This window comes from Antechinus flavipes, chromosome 6, assembly GCF_016432865.1.
Source record: "Antechinus flavipes isolate AdamAnt ecotype Samford, QLD, Australia chromosome 6, AdamAnt_v2, whole genome shotgun sequence".
In the NCBI taxonomy this organism is placed as follows: Eukaryota; Metazoa; Chordata; class Mammalia; order Dasyuromorphia; family Dasyuridae; genus Antechinus; species Antechinus flavipes.
In genome coordinates, this window is record NC_067403.1 from 213,231,488 (window position 1) to 213,251,501 (window position 20,014).

The window sequence follows — 20,014 nt, forward strand, 5'->3', positions numbered from 1 at the left end:
GTTTCCCTACATGAAAAGCATAAGGAATGGGATGTAATGGAAAAAACACTGAATTGGGACTTACTCCATAACTAATTAGTTTTATGACTTGGACAAATTCATCTTGTCTTAAACTATTTTATCTACAGCTGACATTGCTCAGCCCTAATAGAGAAGATGCTAGAGAATACAGGACTAGCCATTGGTCTATATGGCCAGAAAGAAGAGAATCATGGGATTTAGACATGGAAGATCACATAAATAGTAAATAAAGATCTGAGATTTGAACCCAGGTCTTCTGATCCTAAATGCAGTAACCTTTCTTCTATGCCTTGCCTTCTTTCCAGAAACACTGGGAATTTTGAAAGAACTCTGAGGCTTGATGAAAGAATCCTGGGGCAAGGTAGGCTCATTTCAGTAATCATTTCCCATATTTACAAACTGCTTACCCTGATATTTCTGGAAGTCTTTCTTCTTCTGTAGCTGTTTTGAGGATTCCACAAATAGAATCCTTTTTTTCATGAAGTCAATTCTAATTTTATATATTTATATATATTTTATGATTCACATTAGACTCCATTCTCATCTCCACTCTGCTGTTAACTACCTCCATAACTTTGGATAAATTACTTAATCTCTCTGAAATTCGGTTTTATAATCTGATAATAATAATTGCTGACACTTAGCACCATGTGTCAGGCACTATGCTAATCACTTTACGATTATTATTTCATTTGATCTTCACAGCAAACTTATATGATAAGCACTATCATTGTTCCATTTTATAAATGAGGAAACTGGTCACACAATTAATGTCTGAGGCCATATTTGAATTCAGATCTTCCTGATTTCACACCTGGAACTCTTTCCAATGTACCATCTAGTTGACCTCTAGGATCTTTTCTCAAGCTCAATCAGTAGCCTTTCTCTCTCTTTTCCTTTCTGTTCACATTCTCATAACCACTTGTTTCAATCAAGTAGAAATCTGCTATTAAAAATTTCCTTCTTAGTCTTCTGGTTTTCAAACTGAAACAATGATTTGCAAAATGCTGTAAATTGAGACCAGAATACTTATATTACAAAGCTGAAGTTAAAGTTTGACTAAACTTAGTGCCTTATCACCCCAGGAGAGGTACAGTATTTTTCCTAAACCAGCCCAAGGAAGAGAAATATGGTACCTGCTCAGTTGGTTTTGGGGTTGAGCCAAGTTGTAAATGGAAAAAAAATAGCTTAAGGTTAGAATAGCTGGCCCAGAGAGATGTTCAGTTCAAGTCAACAAACATTCATTAAGTAGCTGCCTTAGCAGGCACTGGTCTAAAGAGGAAAATTTTGTCCCATCTGCTACAAGGGACCAAGATATATCCATGTTTAATTACAATTGCTTTGCTAAGGTGGGAGGGGAGAAACTCCTTGGAGAGGATGAGTACTACTCTCTTGGTGAATGATCATTTGAGTCTAAATTGGAACCCAAATGAAAACAAGCCAAAAGTTACATCCAGTAAAAGACTTGATTTTCTCAAGAGTATTAAAATCCACGGGACTAAGACCAGTCAGATACAGGATGAGAAGATCAGGATTGGATGCAGAAGCAAAAAAAAAAATGGAGTGCTGAGGGGTTAGTTTTGTGTTTCTCAAACTCTCTCCCCAAACCTTTAACTATTAGTGGAAGTTGTGTGTATTCCCTAGCCTGTCATTTCAATGAGTCAAGGATATTCTATACAATTATTCTTAGTTGAAATCTCACCTCAGACATTTACTAATTGTGTTAGGTCCTCTCTCGGTCTGTTTCCTCATCTGAAAAGTGGAAATAATATTAACACCTATTTCTCAGGAGTGAGACTCAAATAAGTAACACGTATAATGCACTTTGCAAACCTAAAAATTCTATGTAAATGCTAGCTATTCTTGCTTAAAAACAGCTGAAGAAGATCAGGGTAATTGTGATAAGGACAGATAATAAATATTTGGAAGTTATATTTCAGGCTAGAGATGAAAAGCAAAAATTTCTACAACTCAGGAGAGAAATAAGGGGATGAAGTTTGTTACATTTGGTACATCTCTTATTCTGTGAGTGAAAGGGAGGAGGCTGATCCCACTTTCTGCCTAGTTTCTTGAAAGGTCTACTGATTCAGAAATTACAAGATAGTCAGATAGTCAGATCTTAGTTCCAATTCCCAAAGGCTCCCCAGGAATACAGTGGCCACTGACCTCCTATTGGTATACCTTTTTGTCTGTTTATTGGCTAGCTTAGCTGTAAATCAGCTTGGGACAGAAAATGTCCCAAGTAATTATTGAGAGTAAGAAATATAAAATATAAGTTGAATTTGGGAAGGTGGGTGAGAGCAAGTATGTAAAGAAAAGGGACAACCTCAGTTTAAATAAAAAGTAATGTCCTAGGAGCTGGAGCAGAACAAGATGTCAAAATAAAATATTACAATGGTTCCTGATATTACCCTGATGGTATGATGGAGCTAACTCCAAAGATATACCAGGATTTTTTTATACACTCTAATGGACATTCATAGATCATCAAACTGCAAAAGATGTATCTTTGAAAGGTAAATCTTTTTATTTCAGAATCTTAAATAGTGCAGTTCAAAAGCTTGAAATAAACTGATTATAACTGACATTTGTACCTAAATGGGTTCTATGATCCCATCAATTTAAAAATTTCCTCCAACAATATAGATTGCAGCCCACCTACATTTATCAAAACATAATGGAATTATGTACAAAAAAATCTTTGCACAAATATAAATCTCAGTGATTAGAGAGATATTCATTGCTCATGCTTAGGATGTACCAAAGCAATAAGTAGCTCAGGCTGTATTTAAATTCAGGTCTTTTCAACTCCAGGTTGGGGCTCTATTACACTGTGCCATTAAGTTGGCTTAATACTATACCACAAAAAGTCCAAAATAGTTACACAACTTCCGTTGCTATACCATGGGTTTTCAAAATGGTAGATCCTTGACCACCTCGATTCATTTTTAAATGCTAGTAGCTACTTCTCCTGTCTATGGCTCACTGAACCAGAGCCAAGCTGGCTATCTGTTCTCTCTGAGTTCTAGGGTACTCTGAGGAATATTAGTATGTCCCTTCTCTATTGCCATTAGCTTGATCTCTCCCAGATATATTCTCTGAATGGCTGAGTACCAGTGACTAGCATTCCTGTACTGTTTAAGCATTTGGAATTAATTAGCTTTTACAAAGATATAGTAAAATGATTAAACAAAAAATATATACATATTTGTCCTGAAACACTTCAAGGATATACTCTTCCCTAAATCATGTTGGTCTTTGGGGAGAGAAGGCTTCCTCATAGCACTGTTCCTATACAACAATGTCCCAACAATTTCACGCCCGTGCCTGTTGAATGAGTTCTTTTCTCAGTTACCCTGGTTTGGATCCTGAGGGTCATTCCTAAAGGTTACTTGTTGCTTGCAGGGTATTTATTGATGTCTATAAAAACCCATCCTAGACTCCAATTCTTAGATTCTGGTGGCTTGCATAACTAAATAGTTCTATAAAGTGACTCTCTCCTTTTAAACTAATAACAAAATTGTTTTGATGGTTGTCACTCTGTAGTATAATTTAAATTTGATGCTGCTAGATCTTCTTCCTTCCTACTTTATTTTCATTATTTCCCTTGAAATTCTTGGCCTTTTGCTCCTTCAGATGAAAGTTATTATTTTTTCTAGTTCTATAAAATAATCCTTTGGTATTTGGGTTTTTATGACAATGAATAAGAACAAGGTGGGGGGAGAATTAAAGCAGAAAAGTCTGGAGTGATAGATAATAGGAAATATACACATATAAAATAAAGATCAGGAACTCAAATTCATATTAATTAATTAATTCATATGTAAATGAACATTTGAAAAGCAGGGATAGACAAAATGAAAGCTAAAATAGATTTAATCAAAAGAGAAAACAGGGAAATTATAGCATATGTCAATCATATTAGTCAATATTGTTTTAGACTATTTAAAATGACTAGATAGTATACCTGGAATATTGCTGTGGTATAAGAAATGATGAATTAATAGAATTAGAAAATATGGAAATTTATGAAGGATGAAGTTATTCTACCTGCAGTGAAACAGAGGACAAACAAGCATGGTACAGTCTTATATAGATGTAGATGAATATATGTATATGTATATGTGTGTGTGTATATATATATACATACACATACATACAATCATATCTATATATACATACTTAATGTAGTCTTCTTGGAGGGGGAGGGGAAGTTGAAGAAAAGAATAAAGTAAAAAGCTCACAGCAGAAAACAAAAGAAAACCTATAAGGATGCAAAGAAAAGATGGACAGCTCTGAATACAATGTGTAGTAGTTATTATTTAGGCTTTCTTGAAATGGAAATTTATTGCTATATTTTGAATTCTCTCATGTTCAGCTAGGTACATGGCCATGACTTTTTTTTCTTTTCCTATTTTGTATTTCAGTTTAAAATAAAAACATTTTTTAAAGAAAAAAATTTAAAAAGGTCCATTTGTTCCTGTTTTCTAATGGGTTTTTTAAAAATAGAAAATGATGTTGTATTTTGTCAAAGGATTTTCCCTGCATCTATTAATATAATCATTTGATATTTTTTTGTTTTTCTTTATATTAATATGGCTAATTATATTGGTGGGTTTTTTTCTAATATTAAGTTGTCTGCATTCCTAGTATAAATTATATAATAGATGTGTGTATATATCTTTGCTATATGTTGATGTAGCCTCTTTACTAATACTTTAAAATTTTTGCTTCTAAGTTTATTAGGGATATTGTTCCATGGTTCATTTGACATTGTTTTGACTCTGTCTGGGTTAGAAATAAAGACCATTTTTGCATCAGAAAAAGGAAGTTGGTAAGATCCCTTGTTTTCCTATTTTTGCAGTTTATATAATATTGGAATTAATTGTTTTTTGAATTTTTGATAGAATCTACTTATAAGTCCATCTGTTCTAAGTTTTGCTTTTCTTTTGTGAGTACATTTATTGTTCACTCAATTTCTTCTTTTTTGATTTAGTTGTTTAAATTCTCTGTTGTTGAATTAATATGGATATTTTCTTTTCTTTTCTTTTTTTTTAATAAACACTCACTTCCTTTTATTTTTAGTAACAAAACCCCTGTAAACAAATACAGAAAAGTAACAGTATTAAACACATCCTTTATGGCTACAATGAAATAAAAATTTTATTCAGTAAAGGGTCATTGTCTTAGATACCTTTCATCAGAATTTAGCTTCCATGTTCTCTCTTTTTATCCAATCTATTTCTGTTATTACCTTGATTGAAATGATGATTACTATCCTTTTTTTTTTAATTCAGTAGAGAAATATTTTTTGCTATATCTCCTTATTTTAACTCTGGGTGAATCTTTCTTTCACTGTTTCTCATAAACAATATTTGCTAGATTCTACTTTCTAATCCAACTGCTGTTTTCTTCTGGTTTGTGAATGAGTTCATTCTGTTTACATTCATAATCATTCTTGTTATTGTACTATTTTTTCCCATTTTCTTATATATTTCCATATATATTCCCCTTCCCTCTTTATTACTGCTTTTTATCTTTTTTTTCTTTTTTAAAAAATAATTCTTTTTTCACATTCCTCTTCCCCCATTCGAGGGATTGTTTTTCTTATAACTAAATCCTCTTCAAATTTAACCTCCCTCTCATCTGCCCCCATCCTCTTCCTGTTTGTTTCCTGTGTCCCTGTTGAGTTGAACATCTTTCTACACCACTTTATGTATATGTATATTCTATCTCATCTGACCAGTTCAGATGAAAGTGAGGTTTAAGTAATACCTATTTCTCCCATCCTTTCCCCATTCCCCTAACTCTTTGTAAGTACCTACACCAATTATGTGAGACAATGAGAGATGGAAAGGAATGAGAAGGAAAGACAAGGAAAGGAAAAGAAGAGAAAAGAAGGGAAGGTAAGAAAAAGGAAGGGAAGGAAATAACCATTTATATAGTGCCTACTAAGTGCCTGATATATACTACACTCTTTACGAATATTACCTCATTGTCCTTCAAGTGGGAAATGGCTGAATAATTTATGGTATAGGAATGTAATGGAATATAATTGTTCTATAAGAATTGATGAGCAGGCTGATTTCAGAAAAGCCTGGAAAGACTTACATGAACTGTTGCTGAATGAAGAAAGAAAAAGCAGAACATTATACACAGTAAACAGCAAGATTATATGATGATCAACTACAATAGATTTAGGTCTTCTCAGCAGTGCAGTGTTCTAGGACAATTCCAACAGACTTGGGATAAAAAATGCCATCTATATCCAGAAACAGAACTATGAAGATTGAATGTGGATCAAAGCATAGCATTTTCACCTTTATTTTTTTGTTTGCTTTTTCTTCCTCATACTTTTTTCCCTTTTGGTCTCATTTTTCTTGTATAATAGGACAAATACAGAAACATGTTTAGAAGGATTATACATGTTTAACATATATCAGATTGTTTTCTTAGAAAGGAAGGAAATGGGGGAGGAAAGAAGAAAAAAATGTAACACAAAATCTTATGGAAATGAATGTTAAAAACTATTTTTACATGCATTTGGAAAAATAAGATATTATTAAAAAAAATAAAATGCTGTCTCATTTGATTCTCACAAGAACTATGCAAGTTAGGTGGAATTATCCCCATTTTATAGTTGGGATAACTGAGGTAAACAAAAATTGTCACTCTTTTTTTCCAGGATTCTTACTTTATTTGTAGACTCATTTAACAAATTTAACTCTGGCTCCATGTCTTTTAAGAATTTATTTATAGACTCTTAAAAAAAAAAAAAAAGCTGTCACTGTCTTCCAATAATTCTAATTAACCTCGTGGCCAAGACATGTTTCTTTCAGGTCTTAACTTTCAGGTTTAGGAATTTATTCTTCTTTCCCACATTTATGTCTTGAGCATTATTAGCATCATAATAGTTCTTAATCTTTTTGCATTTTCTCATTCTTTAAGTCTTATTTTCAATATTGGGATTTTTTACTTTGGGCTAGGCTTAGCTCTTCTGGCAAAATTATCATGGTCTTGTTATGTGATGTTCTGCTACTGGAGTTAGGGCCACAGCACTGGAATAGGCTCTTTCTGGGGAGCAGAAGCCAATGTGCCTTTGCAAGCCTACTTAGAAAGCACCATTAGCCCCTGTACCCAGAGTTGAATCTGAGATCAGAATGCCCATTCTAGGGTTGAAGAAATAGCACTATGGCTCTTTTCAGCTCCCACAGTCTAGACCTTTAATGCTGTTTCAATTTTATTCCCCAGTTTCTACCTGGAGATAAAATTTGTAACTAAGGCGATGACTCTCTGGATATCCTTAGATTTCCAGTCACTGCTCAATCCAACATCCATCCAAAATCTTTGTTGAAATAACTGTTGGTGGAGTTGGCAATGCTGCTTCCTCCTAATCAACCCTTTGCCATCTTTAATGAAGTCCAGTGGAGACATGATGCAACCAAAGTCTGAAAACACATACAAATAATCTCTCAGATTATTTTTCTTCCTCTGAAAAAAGAGGAATAATAATGGTATATGCCTCGTATGGTTATTGTGAGAATCAAATGAAATGATGTACAAAGTATTTTATAACCTTAGTCCTAAAGAAATTCAAGCTAAAACTGTTGTCCTGTATCACATATGCATGCATATGTGTGTGTGTGTGTGTATATACACATATGTATGGATTTATGCATACATACATATATACTTTGCTAGATATGTATAAGCAAGTTAGTTGCTACATCTATCAATTATTTTATCACAGATTGACATAGCAAAACCCTCTAAACTGATTAACTAGAAGAGAGGTAATCTGCAACAAATTCTGATAAGATTTTAAAAGAACTGGTATATTTCTTTTTCATGATCATTCACCTCTATTGAAAACAACATATTTATTAATTAACAAGCTCAGATTTAAAGTGAATATCAAAAATTTCCTTAAGCACTTGAGAGAACAGTGTCCAGTAGGGATCTTAACATAAATTGGAGAGTAGAGGGGAAAAAAGGAGAAGAGGTCCTAAGCAGGACTTCCAAGTAGGCCTCGTTGGACCAGGACAGAGCTTTTTTGTGTGTAGGACTTCTTTGCCCAATCTGGTAGAATCTATGCACACTTGCTCAAAATAATGTCTTTAAATTCATAAAGTAAAATAAGATTATAAAAGAAATGTTTTAAAATAAGTTTTAAAAATGAATTTTCAAGAAGTTTACAGGCTTAATCTAGGGGTTAAGAATACTTTCCCTAAAAGATGGAGAATCTCCAGGGATTGAGGTCCATGATCAACTTGCCCAATGCCAAGAATCCTGGGAGGTCCTTTCCCCATCTAATGGAAATATCTGGAGGACTCCAGGTGTTTGGACTGAGGACATTGACTCCAAATGCTGATTTCAGAAGTTTACTCCCTACAATGTGGAAAATATGCTTCACCATATAACCAGGTCCTCAAAGAATTAAGCAAAATATCATTTCAGGTCTATGGCTTTTTTGGAAGGACTGGCCTTGAATACAGAATGCTTTTGGTTCCTTATTTGAGGAATCAGACAATATTAATACACCTGTAATTAGAACAATCCCTGGAACTATGTGAATGTGTGAGAGTGTGTGTGTGTGTGTGTGTGCTCTTACATGTGATATTTTATTTTGGTAAAAGAAAGATAATTTAGAGGATTCAAAAGAATGTGAACCAAAACTTTAGATCAGGATCCCAAGTCTATTAAGAATACCTGATCCCCCCAAAATTAAAACCCCAAGGAACATCATGGCTAAATTGCAGAACTATTGGACTAAGGAAAAAATATTACAAGCAACCAGAAAGAAACAATTCAAATACTGAGGAGCCACAATAAGGATTACTCAGGATCTACCCGCTTTCACTTTAAAGGATCGAAGGGCCTGGAATCTGATATTTTGCAATGTGAGGGAACTTGGAATGCAGCCAAGAAGAAATTACCCTGCTAAACTGAGCATTTTCTTTGAAGGAAGAAGATGGACATTCAATAAAATGGGCGAATTCCATTTATTTTTGATGAAAAGTCCAGAACTAAACAAAAAATTTGATCTCCAAATATAGAACTCAAGAGAAGCATAAAAAGGTAAAAAGAAAAAAAACTCTTGAGAACTATTTCTGTTATGGATATACATAGAAAATATATGTATAGTCTGATTTTACTGTTATAATATTAAAAAAACTAGAGGTGGAAAGGGGATTGTAACAGGAAAAAAGGGGGGGCAAGCGGAGGTAAAATGAGGGAAATTACATCTCAAGAAAAGGCAAAGAAAACCTATTATAATTGAGGGAAAGAAGGGAGGGTGATGAATATTGTGTGAATCTTACTCTTATCAGGTACCATAGAAAATGAAGCAATATCAGTATTAAACATATATGCACCAAGTGGTATAGCATCTAAATTCCTAAAGAAGTTAAGAGAGTTGCAAAAAGAAATAGATAGCAAAACTATAATAATGGGAGATCTCAACCTTCCTCTCTCAGAACTAGATAAATCAAATCACAAAATAAATAAGAAAGAAGTTAAAGAGGTAAATAGAATATTAGAAAAGCTAGATATGATAGATCTTTGGAGAAAATTGAATAGAGACAGAAAGGAGTATACTTTATTCTCAGAGGTTCATGGAACCTATACAAAAATTGACCATATATTAGGATATAAAGGCCTCAAAATCAAGTGCAGAAAGGCTTCTGCCTAGTACATGCATTTTTTTCAGATCATAAAAATTACATTCAATAAAGGACCAGGGAAAAATAGACCAAAAATAAAATTGGAAACTAAATAATCTCATCCTAAACAATGAATGAGTGAAACAGCAAACCATAGATACAATCAATAATTTCATCCAAGAGAATGACAATAATGAGAAAATGTATCAAAATTTGTGGGATGCAGCCAAAGCAGTAATAAGGGGAAATTTTATATCTCTAGATGCTTACTTGCATAAAATAGAGAAAGAGAAGATCAATGAATTGGGCTTGGAACTAAAAAAAACTAGAAAAAGAACAAATTAAAAACCCCCAATCAAATATCAAACTTGAAATTCTAAAAATAAAAGGAGAGATCAATAAAACTGAAGTAAAAAAACAACAATTATTGAATTAATAAATAAAACTAAGAATTGGTTTTAAGAAAAAGCCAACAAAATAGATAAACCTTTAGTTAATTTGATTAGAAAAAGAAAAGAGGAAAATCAAATAGTCTCAAAAATGAAAAGGGAGAATTATTCACCAATGAAGAGGAAATTAGATCAATTAGTAGTAGTTACTTTGGCCAACTTTGTGCCAATAAATTTGACAATCTAAGTGAAATGGATGAATACTTACAAAAATAAATATAGATTGCCCAGATTAACATAAGAGGAAATAAATTACTTAAATAGTCCCATTTTAGAAAAAGAAATAGAACAAGCTATTAATCAACTCCCTAAAAAAAAAAAATCTCCAGAACTAGATGGATTTACATGTGAATTCTACCAAACATTTAAAGAACAATTAATTCCAATACTATATAAACTATTTGAAAAAAAAAATAGGGAATGAAGGACTCCTACAAAATTCCTTTTATGACACAGATATGGTATTGACACCTAAACCAGGTAGGATGAAAACAGAGAAAGAAAATTATAGATCAATCTTCCTAATGAATAGTGATGCAAAAATCTTAAATAAAATATTAGCAAAGAAATTGCAGAAAATCATTGCTAGGATAATAGCAACCAAGTAGGATTTATACCAGGAATGCAGGGCTGGGTTCAATATTAGGAAAACTATTAGCATAGTTGACTATATCAATAACCAAATTAACAAAAACTATATGATTATCTCTCAACAGATTCAGAAAAAGCATTTGATAAAATCCAACACCCATTCCTAATAAAAACACTAGAGAGTATAGGAATAAATTGACTTTTCCTTAAAACAGTCAGTAGGATCTATTTAAAATCATTAGCAAGCATCATCTGTAATGGGGATAAACAAATCATTCCCAATAAGATCAGGGATGAAACAAGGTTGTCCACTATCATCATTACTATTCAATATTGTATTAGAAATGCTAGCTTTGGCAATAAGAGAAGGAAAAGACATTAAAGGAATTAGAGTAGGTAATGAGGATGATGTGATATGATGGTATATTTAGAAAACCCTAGAGAATCAATTAAAAAACTATTAGAAATAATCTACAACTTTAGTAAAGTTGCAGGATATAAAATAAATTCATGTAAATCATCAACATTTTTATATATCACTAACAAAATCCAACATCAAGAGATACAAAGAGAAATTCCATTTAAAATAACTGTTGATAGTATAAAATATTTGGGGATCTATCTGCCAAGGGAAAGTCAGGAACTATGTGAGCAAAACTACAAAACATTTTTCACACAAATAAAGTCAAATCTAATCAATTGGAAAAATATCAAGTGCTCTTGGATAGGTCAAGCGAATATAATAAAGATGACAATACTCCCTAAATTAATCTATTTATTTAGTGCTATACCAATCAAACTTCCTAAACACTATTTTACTGACCTAGAAAAAATAACAACAAAATTCATCTGGAAGAACAAAAGATCAAGAATTTCAAAGAAATTAATGAAGAGAAAAGCAAATGAAGGTGGCTGAGCTGTACCAGGTCTAAAAATATATTATAAAACAGCAGTCATCAAAACCATTTGGTACTGGCTAAGAAATAGAGAAATTGATCAGTAGAATAAGTTAGGTTCACAAAACAAAAAAGTCAATAACTATAGCAATTTAATATTTGACAAACCTAAAGGCCCCAGCTTTTGGGATAAGAATTCACTATTTGACAAAAACTGCTGGGAAATTGGAAACTAGTATGGCAAAAAGTAGACATAGACCCACACCTAACACCATATACCAAGATAAGTCGAAATGGGTTCATGACCTAGATATAAAGAATGATATTATAAACAAATTAGAAAAACAGAGGATAGTTTACCTCTCAGATTTGTGGAGGAGGAAGGAATTTGTGACCAAAGAAGAACTAGAGATCATTATTGATCACAAAATAGATAATTTTGATTATATTAAGTTAAAAAGGTTTTGTACAAACAAAACTATTGAAGACAAGATTAGAAGGGAAGCAATAAATTGGGAAAACATGTTTACATCCAAAGGATCTGATAAAGGCCTCATTTCTAAAATATATAGAGAATTGACTCAAATTTATAATAGTTCAAGCCATTCTCCAATTGATAAATGGTCAAATGATATGAACAGACAATTTTCAGATAAAGAAATTGAAATTATAGTCACATGAAAAGGTGCTCCAAATCACTATTGATCAGAGAAAAATTTTAAAAGGGAATATTCAATTAAGCTCATTTGCTCTGTCATATTAATGAAAACAATGCACACAGTGTCCATCAAGAGCCAAATGTTGGGTTTCTAAGGAAACAGAAATCAAAGGCATTAAGAAAAGTGGAAAAGAAAAGAATTCCAGTTTTAGAGCAATCCTAGATCAGGACACAGCATATGGGAAATGTCTGAGATCCAACTATTGGTATGACTCAATCTGGCTCCCCAAAGCTTTTATGATGGTTGTGTGCATTCAGCCCACTGAAGTGTAAATGTGGTCGTGAACTACATTCACTGTATACTGTCTTTACTCAGATGTATCTTTAAGGACAGGACCTCAACCTTATCTGACTTACAAGTAAGCTCTGATGGCCATTTGAGTATCAAAGAGGTTGAGGGGGAAGAGTGAAGATAATTATTACATTTGTTACACTGTACTCCTCTTTAAATATTTTATAATCCAGAGAAATTGGACTTCTTGTTATTTCTTCTATACCATACTACATCACCCAGCCCCATGGTTTTACCATGGTTGTCCACCTGATTATAACATTCTCCCTCCTCTCCTCAGCTTCCTGGCTTGCTGGATCTCCTTTTAACATTCAGCTTAAATTTCACCCTCTTCAGAAGGCTTTCTGAAGTATAAAAGTAACCCTCTGAATAGATACTACTACTGTTGTAGCACACAAATCTTTACTATTATGTTTCTCAACAATAATCAACCAGTAGATACAATTAATTCTTAGCAAAGGAATTTATAAAGATAGCCTAGTAAAAAACAGCCATAAAACATTCTACCCACAAACCTGGAATACACTTTCTCATAGTGTCTGTGGGAAGAAAGAGAACAAACAATATAATTAAGTCAAACATTGAGAAGAAGAAAAATTGTGAAAGCAGAAATGAGGAAAATATTCTATTTTTTTCTCACTAAAGTTTCACCTAGATAATATATTTTAGGACAAATTAAAATAGCCCTTCAGGATTCATCATTTAATCAAATCATGATAGAAATTCCCTTCATATGTCCTTCCAATATGTCAGAAGTTAAGGGATGGGGGAGAGAAATATCTTCCGTTGAGCAGTGCTATCCCTTTCCTGAAAAATTTCTTAGGGGGAAAAAAATGCACTTTTTTCCTCTTCCTTGAAACTCCTGTTTTCTTTCTACTTATCATATTTTTCTTCTTGGGCTTCTATTATCCCTGCTATTTCTTGAATATAAGACTTCTTCCAATTCATGAACTCTGAGATCCTTACTTGATAGTATCCCAATATCTCTATCTGTGATACTGTCATTCACGCAGGTCCCAAATAGTGAGCCAAATAGTGACTCATATAGTGAGCCAAAACATTACAGAACCTCAGAGTTAGAAGTAATCTAAGAGACTATCCTTGCTCAGTGACTGAGACAGAAATAAGACAACTCCAGCAGATGGTTATCCATTCTCTGAGTAAAGATCCCTAAGAGAGCAGGACGTACTACCTCCCAAGACAATCTAAACCACTTGGCCAATTTTAATTTCTTAGGAAGATTTTCCTTGTTGATTGAAAATCTGTTTCTTGCAACTTAAACCCATTTCTCTCAGTTCTGTCCTTTTGGGGCCAAAGAAAACAATACTTCGTTCTCTTCCACAGAATAATTCTTTAAACAGTTCTTTAAATATTTAAAGATAGCTATCAACATGCCAATGTTTTCAGATAGGTCCTTCCACAGAACTCCACATGAGACAACTGTCTCCTAGGGACCCTTTTCTGGACACATTTCATGTTCTCACTGTCCTTAAAATGTGGCGCCCAGAAATGAGTAAGACTATTGCAGATGTGGTCTGATCAGAGCAGAGAATAGCAGAATAATCACTCTTCTTCTTCTAGACACTGTTTCTGTTGAAACAACCTTGCAATTGTATTCACTTTCTCTAGTACCATGTCACAGTGTTGACTCACATTGAGTCTGTGTTCTACTCAAAGCCCCAGGTCCTTTTACTTGATTATCTGTATCTCATCCTGTACCTGCACAGTTGATATTCCCATACACAGCCCATGTCTGGCATAGAAATCACTCAATAAATTCATGCAGATGGACTGAAAATTCATCTCATTAGATTTGGCCCATTTTTCCAAACTATTGGATTGTCTTGGATCTTAATTCTGTCCTTCCATGTGTTAGCCATATCTCCAAACTCTGTCATTTAAACATTTGATAAATCATTTATGCCTTTATTAGTCATTGAGAAAAAAAATTAATCAGAATAGAACTAAGGACAGATCTTCAGCATCCTTTCAGGTTAATAGAGTCCTATTTGTCACTATTCTGTTCTATCCCTTATATATATGTCTTGTGATTTTTCTTTCAAAATATTTTTCATGTGTATTCCTTTTCATCTCTCCTACAACCACCTTCCATCACAGAAGTGATCATATAGAAATATTATAAACACATAAATATTATAAGAATATATATATATATATAAAAGAATTAGAGTTCTAGAACTGGAAAGGACCGGAGGCAGAATCTAGTCCACCACCTTCATTTTACAGAGGAAGAAACAGTTTAGGAAGGATAAGTGATTTACCTCAAATCATACAATAGCCAAGAAGCATCAGAGTGAGTATTTAAAGCCAGCTCCTCTTACTTCAAGCCATTGATCTGCCTCCTAAATTGTCCTGCTTATGCCACAGAGAGATCTTCTCAAGTCATGGGTTTTCTTATCTGGGCCAGAGTTAGGGGTACAGTGTATTAAAGAGAGAAGGGGCAGAGCTAATTAGTTCATTAAATGCAGCGTACAGGTATCAGTTGCACTCTACTTGTATCATTAAGTGAATAAATATTTCTGAGATGCTCAGTATAATAGCAAGGAAAACAAAGGGAGCAGGAGACATGAGTAACTGCCTCATTTTGTGATGTAAGGTCATTATGAAATGAATACCCAGAAATCTGATTGACATCATTTTGCATTGAGCACTAAGCCTGGGGTGGGGGTGGGAGGAGGGTGGCAATCTTAATCAATGGCACCCTTTACACAGAACTTAATTAACGTGGGAATGTAAACAACGGATATTTAACTGTTAAAAGACTACACTTGTCCTGTAAGTAAACATGCTTGAAGCCTGATTCATCAGCCTGGAGGGACAGAGGGAGGAAGAGAAGGCATTTACAAGAAACTCCTGGAGTAAGGTAATGAATGGGAGTTGGATTAGGAAACTGGAGCCCTGCGTCTTCAGCCTGGTTCTGCCACTAGCTGTGCAGACTTAAGACTAGGTCTTTCTCCTTTCTGAGCTCTGCATTCTACATCTGTAAAACTGGGAACGCTGATAATGTCCTGCAACCCCCATTATGGGGCTACAGAGATGTGGATCGGAGGATTAGATGAATTATTTAATGCACAAAAGTGTATGAGGGTGTGAGTAAGCTTTGATAAATCAACCAAATGAATAGATGAATTCATATATGTGTATATGCATATATAATATACATACACATGTATGTATGTATGCTTCTGTGTATGATGTGTGTATATATATACAGGTAGGAAATCTATATGTGTATATACATATATGTATGTGTGCATTTCATACATACACATATATATAAAAACACTCTAAATGAAAAGTTTTTTTTCCCTTTATTTGATGAATAGCTTACCATGTGGGTTCTGCTATAAATGTATGCATCTGTGGATGATGTATGTATAATGCATATGTGTTGATGTGTGGGCACATGTATGTAACATGTATGTATATTGACTATATGCCGTATGCATGTGTGTATCTGTGTGACATATTACGTGCACATGTATGTTCTAAATGCAAGAACTTTTTTTTTCTTATTTGATAAGTTGCTTGTCATGTGGTTTCTGCTAATAAGTTCAATGTGGAAGATAAATTGATTTGAATAAATTTTGTTTTCCACTTTTGCATATGTGGGTGTATGAAAAAGGAGATCTGAGGGACACTTCTCACAAAAATTCCCTTGAGTTTCTTGGACAGCCATGCTGATGGCATTTGATCTTTTTATAACTGCCCAAAGGGAAGGATGATCCCTTTATTTTTTGCTTTCCATAGTTTATTGAGGCTGACAAATATCCCTGCTCAGGGAGTCCTGAAACCAGGGCCTGTCAATGACCTCCAGTGATCTCCAGGCCAGCCCCTAAAAACACTGGGCTAAATTGTCTTGCTTTCAATTTCCTCAACACAAAAGCCAAGCTGCAGATATCTATTTTTCTTCTCTCTCCATCCCTGGGCTCAACGTCAGAGAAAAGAACATTTTGGACCAGCTCTTTCCTTAACTCTCAGAACTACTAGCTGAAACTACTGGGCATACATCCCCATGAGGGAAGACCTGAGTCTTCCTTCCAACCTCAGCCAATTTACTTGCCAGCCAGGTGATAGCCAGCAGGTCACTTCACTTCTCTGAGTCACTTCCCTCATCTGAAAAATAAAAATAATAATAGCTCTTACCTCCTGGGATTATTATAAAGATCAAATGAAATAACATTTGTAAAGTGTTCTGGAAACTAAAAAGTTATACAGATACTGGTTATAATCATCAATGCTGTTGTTATTTGGAAGAGAGAGAGACAGAAGGAAAGGAGGGAGGGAGAAAGGAATTAAATGAGATAATATCTGTAAAGCACTTAACAGAGTGCTTGGCACATAGTAGGCATTTACTAACACATTAAGGCATTCTTTGGCCTAGGGAGAAATCAAAGCTTTTTCTGTGAAATGAAGGAAGGGAGCAAGAGAGGGAGGAAGAAGAGAAAGGAAAAGAGGGAGGAAGGGAGGAGAGGAAGAAAAAGAGGGAGGGAAGAAAAGAGGGATGGAAGAGAGGAAGGAAAAGAGGGAGGGAGGGAGGAGAAGAAGGAAAAGAGGGAGGGAAGGAAGGAGAGATGGAGGAGAGGAAGGAAAAGAGGGAGGGAGAGAGGGAGGAGAAGAAGGAAAAGAAGGAGGGAGGGAGGAGAAGAAAGTAAAGAGGAAGGGAGGGAACAAGGAATGAAAAGAAAAGCCCAAAACTATTCATAGCAGCAGTTTTTTTTTTTTTGTTTTTTTTTTTTATGATAAATACTGGAACCAAAGTGCGCCTACTCACTCAGCACTAGCTGAACAAATTGTGGTACAGGGATATAATAAAATATATTGTTCCACCATAAGAAACAACATATATAAAGAATTCAGAAACTTGAGAAGACTCAAGTGAACTGATAGGAGAAAAAGAAAAGGAGAATAATATAAACAATTATAATAATATAAGTAAAAACAATAATAAAATTTAAATAAAAATTAACTGTAATAATCAATCATAGATTCTATTACCTGAGAGTAGACAATAAAATATATTTTCTCTAATTAGTAGAAAAGAGGGGGACTATGGGTACAGAAAATGTGATATACTTTCAGACAAAGATTTTTGTTTTGTTTTAATAAATGACTTTGCTTAACTATTTTTAATCTGTTCCTAGGAAGATTTCAGTGTCAGGAGCAGAATATCAGGAAGTTATTGTGGTATTAAAACTAGAAAATCAATAAAAACTTTTTTTTTAATCCATTGATAAATGAGGAGAGTTCACAAAGAACTAAGGCCTGCCTCTATGCCCATCATGGGCCCCAGAAACCTACTGATTTAGAGCCTTATTCTATGAGGGACAAACAGCATGACTTTAACTCACAACATATGTTGAACTTTTCCCCATTTAAAATGTACTTCAAGGGACAATAGGCCTGGATGTTTATTCACTGAACTATAGTACAAGTGTGTGCTCAGACTGCTCCATATGCTCTGAATATGTTCGCCAGAACTAATGGGAACTTAGTATTCCCAGAAAGAAGCAGCGTGCCCTGGGCCGTTTCCATAACCCTGTGACTTACTTACTTTGGGAGTGTTTTTTCCTCTCTCCATGGAGGCAGGGGTCATCCATATCTCTGAACACCTGCAAGCTCTCCTGGCCAACTTTATGCACACGCAGGCCAAAGCAGGCCTAGGACCCTGTGCCTCAGATGTGTACAAATCCAAGACACCCTCTGGAAGAAATACTGGGCTGAGAATCCAGAAACTTGTGTTCTGTCCCCAGCTCTCCCTCTCAATTTCAGCGCCATCTTTTCCTTTGGGTCCTGGTTTCTTCATTTATAAAATGAGTTATCTCGAAAGTCCTTTCAAGGTTGAAAAAGTCCGTGATTCGGTTGTTTTCATGGCATGATACCTCAAAGGTGGATTGTTTGAGCCATTGAGCTGAAAGGGTTAGAGTTACTCAGACAAAGGGAGAAATGGAGGGCCTACAGTCCCAAACTCTTCAGGATTTGTTATTTTAGCCTCCTGTGCTAACAACTCCTTAAACCTGACCAAACATTAACTCGCTTTGTGGAGGCAAGGACACCAAGAGAGAAGATGGAAAAAAAGAAAAGTGGTCATTCTGCTCTGCTTCCTGATTCTCCCCCCTTCCAGGCGGTTACTGCCAGCCCCAGGTTTTCTTGTTTTGTCTTCTCTGACTGTAATTTTATCCAGCTTCCTGCCTCCAAGAATATAAGCTCATTGAGGACAGGGACTATATTTCATTTTGGGTTTTATATCCTCATAACCCTGGTATATCACAGGTGCTCAATCAAAGCTTACGGAACTAAAATTAAACCTGGAGGGAGCACATTTAGCACAATTTCATGGCCTACACATTTAGAACAGGACTTCTTAACTTCCTTTGTTCTACAAATCCCTTTGAGAGTCTGGTAAAAACCTTTTTTCTAAATATATAAAATAAAATACCTACTATTACAAAGGAAATCAGATTAAAATGTAATTATTGAAATATTTTTAAAACGAGTTCACCTGATATTGAGTGAAGTGAGCAGAACCAGGAGAACATTGTACACAGAAACAGCACAATTATTTAATGACTGGAGTAGTTAGAGGACACGGTGGATAGAGCACTGACTCTGGGAGTTCAAATCCAGTCCCAGACACTTAATATTTACTAGCTATGTGATTCTGGGCAAGTCACTTACCCCTAATGCCTCACCAAAAAAAAAAAGAAAAGAAAAAAGATTATGTAATGATTAATGATGATGGACCTAGCTCTTCTTAGAGATACATTGATCCAGGACAATTCTAGTAAACTTGGGGATGGAAAATGCCATCCACATCCAGAGAGAGAATGATGAAAACTCAGTGTAGATAGAAGCGAAGAATTGGACCTTTTTTGTTTGCCTTTTTTTCCTCATTTTTCCCTTTATTCTAATTTTTCTTTCACATTGACTAATATGGAAATATGTTTAAAATGATTGTACATGTATGCTCTATATCAGATTGCTTGCTGTCTTGGGCAAGGGAGAGGTAAGGGAAGGAAGGAGAAAAAAAATGAAATTCAAAATCTTACAAAAATAAATGTTGAAAACTGTCTTCACATGTAATTGGAAAAATAAAATACTATCAAAATTAAAAAAAAAAAAAACTTCACAAGGGCAGCTAGGTGGTACATTGGTTAGAGCATCATCCCTGGAATCAAGAGTACCTGAGTGCAATCCAGCCTGACACTAGCATTGGGTTAAGTCTCTTGACCCCAATTGCCTTGCACCAAAACCAAGCCAAACAAAACAAAACAAATTTTTTAAAAGTTCACAGATCCTCAGATTGAGGCTGCCTGATTTAGAACTTTGAAATCTTACTAAGATTGGGAAGGAGGCCAAAAGAC

At 34.5% G+C, this 20,014-nt stretch overlaps 1 long non-coding RNA gene across 1 annotated transcript in view; it reads left to right on the top strand.

The window, feature by feature from the left end:
- LOC127540459 (uncharacterized) overlaps positions 1–20,014 on the top strand; it is a 75,330-nt gene that overhangs the window by 24,801 nt on the left and 30,515 nt on the right. The window contains exon 3 of the long non-coding RNA XR_007948153.1: positions 327–382. This is a non-coding gene — a long non-coding RNA (uncharacterized LOC127540459). The remainder of the gene's footprint in view (positions 1–326; positions 383–20,014) is intronic.